The sequence below is a fragment of the Petaurus breviceps genome, unplaced genomic scaffold, assembly GCF_028583685.1.
Source record: "Petaurus breviceps papuanus isolate PSGF00001 unplaced genomic scaffold, PetGlider_PUasm1.0 91133, whole genome shotgun sequence".
NCBI classification, from domain to species: domain Eukaryota; kingdom Metazoa; phylum Chordata; class Mammalia; order Diprotodontia; family Petauridae; genus Petaurus; species Petaurus breviceps.
This window is the reverse complement of record NW_027187419.1, coordinates 54,390,814-54,398,313: the sequence shown is the minus strand read 5'-3', so window position 1 is coordinate 54,398,313 and position 7,500 is coordinate 54,390,814. Positions and strand designations below refer to the sequence as shown.

The 7,500-nt window shown below is 37.6% G+C and overlaps 1 pseudogene; it reads left to right on the top strand.

Moving 5' to 3' along the window:
• The first annotated feature begins 6,938 nt into the window (after positions 1 to 6,938).
• Positions 6,939 to 7,500, top strand: part of LOC138155128 (THO complex subunit 7 homolog pseudogene) — a 3,204-nt pseudogene continuing 2,642 nt past the window's right edge.

Genomic DNA, 7,500 nt, shown 5'->3' with positions numbered 1-7,500 from the left:
TTAAACATTTATTTTTTAATTGAAATTTAAAATAACCCATTAGTACTGTATCAACAAAGCATATGAAGGACTTTTAAAATTGTCAAAGAAAAACAGTTCAGAAAACAAAAATTATTCAATTATAAATTGAATGAAGCTATAATATAAAATCAAAGAAAATTATTTTGGAAAAAAGCTAACATGAACACTAGGTGGTACTGTGGGAGTACCTGTGCGTGGTCTCAACAGAATGTAGGTTCATGTTGCTTGTCAGTTACCTACTGGCTCTATTCCCAACCTTACATGTCCTGGTAGGTTGTATCATCTTCTAGAGCAGAGATACCTAATCTTTTTTGTGTCATGAATCCCATTGGCAATCTAATAAAGCCTACGGATCCCTTCTTAGAGTAATGTTTTTAAATGTACATATTAAGATACATAGACTCGGGGCGGCCGGGTGGCTCAGTGAGTAAGAGCACCAGCTCCAGTGTTGGGATGACCTGGAGATCGAATCCAGGGCTCAGACACTCAGCACCACACCCAGAAATAACTGGCCGAGTAACCTTGAGCAAGTTACTTAACCCCGATTGCTTAAAAAAAAAAAAAAAAAGGTAGAATTAAAAAGGAAATCAATTATGTTGAAATACAATTATTTAAAAAAAATTTAGGTTCACAGACCTCAGGCTAAGAGATCTTTTAGAGGTATGTATGTATTTTAGTCATTCTACTCAAGTCTCACCCCTTCTTTTCCTTTCCAATGAGCCTCCAGAACCTCTCAGCAAATTTTTGACATTCCAAATGCTACAATCTACAATGTCAACCTCTTCCTCATGAGTAAAAAACATTTGCTGAGCTGCCTCTTGACAAATATGAAATAAAATGAGCATCTCCATATGCAAAGTAGAGCAGAAAAATAGTATTACACACAAAATTGCAAGTCTGGATTATACACAGATTATCTTTAAAGTGTATGATAAATTCAACATGTAAGTTTCAAAGATGTCCTGCTTGTCTGTGATTCCTTCTGGTTCTTTCCCTTTGTTTTCTGGGAAACTCAAGCCTCACCTGCAGAGTTAGAACTATGATTCATAGTTAGAATCAAGTTAATAAAAGCAGATTAAAACATAAGCATTATTGAGAATCAGCATTAGCTATCAATTTGTTGTATCGTTTTTCAGTCATGCCCAACTCTTTGTGACCCCATTTTGGGGTTTTCTAGGCAAGGATACTGGAGTATCTTGCCATTTCTTTCTCCAACTCATTTGATAGATAAGAAAACTGAGGCAAACAGTTGAGTGACTTGCCCAGGGCCACACAGCTAGTAAATGTCTGAGGCTGGATTTGAATTCGCAAAGAGGAGTCTTCCTCACTTAAAGCTAGGCACTCTATCCACTGTGCCACCTAGCTGCCAGCTATCAATTACCTGTTCACATAACTACAAATTTTAACCTCCCAACCCAAACTTTGAACGAAAAGAGTACAGCCAAAATATTAATTAGCATGGTCTGCAAGTTACTCCACATTGCTGACCAATATGGATACAGCTCTGACTGCCACCCACCAAACTGACTGGTTTCCTTTTTCATCTCACCTTGCTGCATTTGCCCCCCAATACTTGTACCTTTCCCTTATCAAGTGTTACTAATCTTAGCAATGGCAAAAAACTGAGGGAAATCATCCTGTAGACATGCTCCCTCACTAAGACCCCACAATCCCCCAACATTTCATTTTCCCTCCCTGCAGCCATTCCCACTTCTAAACTATAATCAGGCAAACAAAACTGATATTAGCATATTAGAGCTGCTGCTAGGACCATTAAATCTTCAACTCATCAAAATTAAAAAAAAAAAAAAACTTGATAAAATATATATAACCACTAGGGGTCACAACAGGTTTAGGAATTGTAACTATGAAACCCTAATAATAAGCTAAGGAGATGGGATTTTGGTCCTTCACAAGGAAAGGGCACACTCTCTTATGTGGCTCCCAGAACTGTCACTTGCCCTCATGCCACTAAGGGACATGGAGTCAACCGCATATTTGTGAAAAATAAGATTAGATCAGTCAGATACAGTCTTTAATAGAACACCATGACTGCCCCTTGTACCCATTCAGTAAGGGAGAGGAAAAGTCCACCATCTCCCTCCTGTCTGCATATAGTTTTCCCACCCTCCAATCCTGATTTCATTAGCTTCCTCTTTTGCCCTTCAGCTAAAAAGAAATAGAGTTCTCAAGCAACCTAGATCCCCTTTCCAGGAGACCAGCCCAAGTCTTACCAGGAGGACTATTAGACTCATATTTTCCCCAAATAACACAAGAATAAAAGGCATTTTAAGTATAAGACAATGAAAAAGGGAGTGAAAATTAAAAACATATATAAAACAATTACATCATTAAAGAAAAATAGACAATAAAAGTCATAACGTTTTGGTTCAATTTGTTTGTCCTCAAACAATGATTAGTAAACATAAAGCAATTCTGAAAAATCATGATTGATGTGCATATAATCTGCTTTTCTATTTTCATTTAAGTTCCAAATATAGGAACAACCTTTATAGGACTAAAAACACTTACTTGTTTTATTAATAATATTGTCAAGACCCACAGTATTACCATGTTTCCCCGATAATAAGACACTGTCTTATTAATTTTTTTGGACAGAAAAACACCAGAGGGCTTATTTTCAGGGGAGGGCTTATTTTAATGAACATTGACAGCAATTTTAATAAACAGGTAAATGTGAACAAAAAAATGTACCTTTATTCAATAAGCAAATCACTGGGGAAGAACAGGATGACGCGCTCACTGCTGCAGCTCTGATTGGATGCAGCTCGGAGCGCGGCGTGCGTTTCACGGGGCGGGGGGAGACGGTGCATACAGAGGGTACCGTAATGTAGCATGTAGCGCAGGGGATCACCTTCACTACAGTAGCAATCTCAATAGGGCTTATTTTCGGGGGAGGGCTTATTTTAGAGGAATCTTACACAGTAAAGGGAGGGCTTATTTTCGGGATAGGTCTTATTATCGGGGAAACACAGTAGTTCAAAGGTAAATTCCAAAGATCTCAAGGATTAAAGCCCTTGTCATTCTTAAAGAGATGTCAACAAGATAAACTGGAGAATAAACAGTATCTCTGCGGAAGTAGGAAACTGAGCAAGTGTCAGTCATGAACAAAAGGTTGAGAAGTAAATATGATGATTCCAATAAACAAGTTGAAGAATTTTTTCTCAAGCTTTGAGCCAGAAACAAGGAGTTTTCATTGTGATTACTAAAAGGATCTGTTCCAGATCTTAGGTTGGTTTTTAGTTAGCACTGTGGATTCCCTGTAGTACAGGAGGCATGCTTCTACACATGCATTGCCATAGGGCACGTCAACTGCTGTGAGCTGGTTGCAACATGTAAATCAACTACAAATGGAAGCCAGTTTGCTTGTTGTTTTGGTAACCATTTTACTTCTGATAATCTCAGGAGTGGCCCCCCCTCCCTTAACTACTGCTAATGATAATGACTCTTACCCATAACAATTGGTAGTTTACAAAGCTAGTGCCCCTTCCTCAACTCCAGGAAGCAGTGAAAAGCTCAAGAGTTGGAAGGAACATCAAAGGCTCTAGTCCTTGGAGGTTTACAAAATGTGTCTCAGGGACTCCCTGGGGTCCCCAAACCCTTTTGGGGAGTCCCTGAGGTCAAAATTATTTCCAGAGTAATTACTATGATGGGGAAGCTAGGTGGTATAGTGAATAGAGCACCAGCCCTGGAGTCAGGAGGACCTGAGTTCAAATTTGACTTCAGTCACTTGACATATTTACTAGCTGTGTGACTTTGGGCAAGATACTTAACCCCAATTGCTTTGCCAAAAAAAAAAGTAATAATACTATGACACTTTAACTTCCAATATGGTAAATATTGATAGATATGAGCCAAATAAACAAAAATCCTTTGGGTGGGGGTCTTCAATAAGTTTTAGGATTGGTAATGGATCCTGAGACCAAAAAGTATGAGGTCCATTGATTTAACAATCAGGCTATAATTATATTGTTGACCTTAGTTAACAGTCTAACCAGTGGTGAGCTACAGCCACTAGCATCAGCTGACTGTTAAATTTTCAGTGTATTTACACCTCATAAGAAAGCAAACCCTACAAATCAGGCCTTGATTTATTGCTTTGTTGATTGTCTAAACTTTAAAAAGTGATAGAGAAAATGACAATAATGCGGATTAAAAGTATGTTGTGCCACACAGTTGTTGGGTTTTTTTTTCCCTAAGAGCCAGTTGTTAAACATTTACTAGTGCACCATTAGAATCTATACCTACATAATAATCCCTTCTATCTACAACATCCAATTTTATAGATGCTAGTTTGTCCCTCCCCAGAAGTCTCTCCATATGTCTCTTCTTTCTTCTGGATAGTTAGTTGTTATTGCTGCAGTTTTGCTCTTTCCTTCCAGAGATTTCTCCTCACTTGGTTTTACCCTGTAGATTTCTTTACTCCTTGTATTAAGACCTCTTCTTTGTTGCTCATTTCTTTGGTCTTCCTTTTAGTTTTCCTGCAAGACTTCTTTGAGGATTTCTTTCTTTTCCCCACCTTTCTGTTATTGATGCTATTTTTTTAAACTTTCTTTAGCACATTTATTGTTATTTAGAGGTGGAACTAGGTTTAATCAACTACCACTCCATCATTTTTAAAATCCAACCAGCAGTCTACAACTTACTATACACATTTCTCAGATTATCACTTTTGATCCTCACAAGTATGTGAGGTATGTTATACCACTATTCTCACCATTTTACACATGAGAACACAGGCTCATAGAAAACTTCATCAGCATATGAACTTTTTGGTCATTAGACAAGCCTCTCACGTTAAGAGTACCACCAGTCAGATTAATTTTCATAGATGGTCAAAAACCTGTGTGAGTCATCGAACCCTCTGTTCCATATTCTATTACTCTGCCATTGTCATTATAGAGGAACTGAGATCCGTTTTGTAGTTTTCTTTGTTTTATGGGTTACCATGGCAAAAGATTTTTTTTTTAATTTTTGGAGGGAGGAAGGCAGGGCAATTGGAGTTAAGTGACTTGCCCAAGGTCACACAACTAGTTTTGTTTTAAGTGTATGTGGTCATATTTGAACTCAAATCCTCCAGACTCCAGGGCCGGTGCCCTATTTACTGCGCCACCTAGCCACCCCCAAAAGAATTTATTGACAAGGTCAGGCAGTTTTTGGTTAAGGCAGCTTTTGTTTTTTATTAGAGTCACAGAACATCTGAGCTGAAAGGCAGTTCAGAGACCAATTAGTATATATCCATTGTTTTGTAGATAAGGAGAGCTAGGCACAGAAAGCATTTAAGAAACTTACCGAAGTTAGATGATTGGTTAGTATAGTAGGACTAAAACCCAAGTTTCTAGACTCCTTATCCAAAGCTCTTTTGCTGGATAATGCTATTGTAATCTTTTTCTATAAATAAAATAATTCTACATTCTTGGCCTTTTACTTATTTAAGAAAATTATTACAAAAGCAATTAAGAAAACAGAAATACAGGGAGAAGAAACTTTATGTTAAAAAAAAAAGTGGTTTACAAAATTTTAAAACTTCCACAAGATGGCACCCTTGCCAAATATTATTTTTCTTACTTGCCAGGAATCAGCCTTTGTAGCTTCAAAAGAGGAATAAAACATTTGGTAGCAAAATTATATCCACAAACTGCAGAATTTTCCAAAAGATAGCTAACTTATCCAAAGTGAATGACCTTTGATGGACAGATTTCTGTGGATGACCGGAAAATTGTTCATTCATCTGCCTTTCCTAAATATTTGCTAGGAACTGAATAGCCAAAGATTATGCTTTGACACATATACACTGGTTATATTGTTTACAGTCAGTTAAGCAGGAAATTGGTCCAAATCACTGAGCCTTTAGAAATTCTGGGCAAATTGTTAGCATTGCAAATGCTGCACTGTATAATGTCAACCTCCTCCTCAAGAGCAACAAACATTTGCTGAGTTCCCAATTAACAAATACTAAATAAAGGGAGCGTCTCTAAATAGAGAACAGAGCAGAAAAAGCATTGCACATGAAATCGCAAGTCTTCAGACATATATTATGTACATTATATATAACATATTATACATGTTATAATATATATTATATTATTATATATAATATATTATGATATAAAATGTATTATATCATAATATATTATATACAGATGTTCTTTTAAATGTACGATAAATTCAACATATAAGTTTCATAGCTGTCCTGCTTCTTTGTGGTTCTTTCTGACCTTCATTCTGATCTGTATATTTTATTAAAATGCTTGAGAACTAAGTGTGATTCAGTTTTTTTTCATTATATTCCTTTTCTCCTTCCCCTTTTCTGACTACCTGTCTTCTGCACCTAAATTTCTCATTATTCCATCTTAACATCTGTTCTTGCTTTTTTTCTCTACTTTTTGCTACAGTCTCTGATCTCTGTGCCTGTCACTTCTATCCCAGATCCTCCAAAAATTGTCATTTTCTTTTTTTTTCTATCTTTACTCATCTGACACTGAGTCCTTACTTTGTACAAGGTTCAACTCTAGGTCCTGCTGGCTTTTCCAAAAAGTTGAAAAAACAAACTTTTTTCTGAAATCCTAGATCAAGGTTCAAAAGATTCAGATGTTTCTTATTATACGCTATGATAACAATAACAAAACAATAGTAATAATAATAAACTTCTTAAGAGAGGCAAAGTGGTAAAATGGCCCTAGAACCAAGAAGAGTTCAGTTCCAGTCCTATCTCTGGCACACAATGGCTGTGTGACCCTGGATAAGTTATGTAACTTCTTGATTTCTCCTCTCCACTCTCCCCCCCCCCCCCCTTTCTACAGCCCTGAAACTCTTTAAGACTAAAAGTTACAGGAAAAGTGCTGATCTGCACTGGTAGAGGGAATTTGCTTATCAGGCATTCATTCCCTGTACCAATGACATCATTTGTCTGGTCCCCTCCCATCCCAGTAAGTTTTTTGGCACATAAATGACCAGCTTGGTGGTCCTAAGACCAGGGTAAAATAAGACTCAGGCTCAGGCTCACATTCAACAGGGGAGAGAGCTTGAGTTCCATTAAGAGGTGGAGGCCCCAGATGCAGGTGGCACAGCATGGAAATGACCAGGGAGTGGCTTGGTGAACCTGAAACCAGGACAAAATAAGGAGTCAGAAATACATCATTTCAAGTCCTCCTTCAGAGACATACCAGTTCTCTGTGACATCTGCAGCAATTCATCTAACTTTTCAGTGGCCTAGTTAATTGTCTAAGATTGTAAATTACAGCTGAGTTGTTGGTCTGCACAGATGGAAGGAGTCTTGCATTGTGGAGGGAAGAAAGCACTCCAAGTTTCATTAATGTGAAGAATTCTCTCATACTGATAAAACCATAGCTCTCTCTCCTCCCACTCAACACTTTCACTTTCACTGTCTGTCTGTCTGTCTGTCTGTCTGTCTCTCTCTCTCTCTCTCTCTCTCTCTCTCTCTCTCTCTCTCTCTCT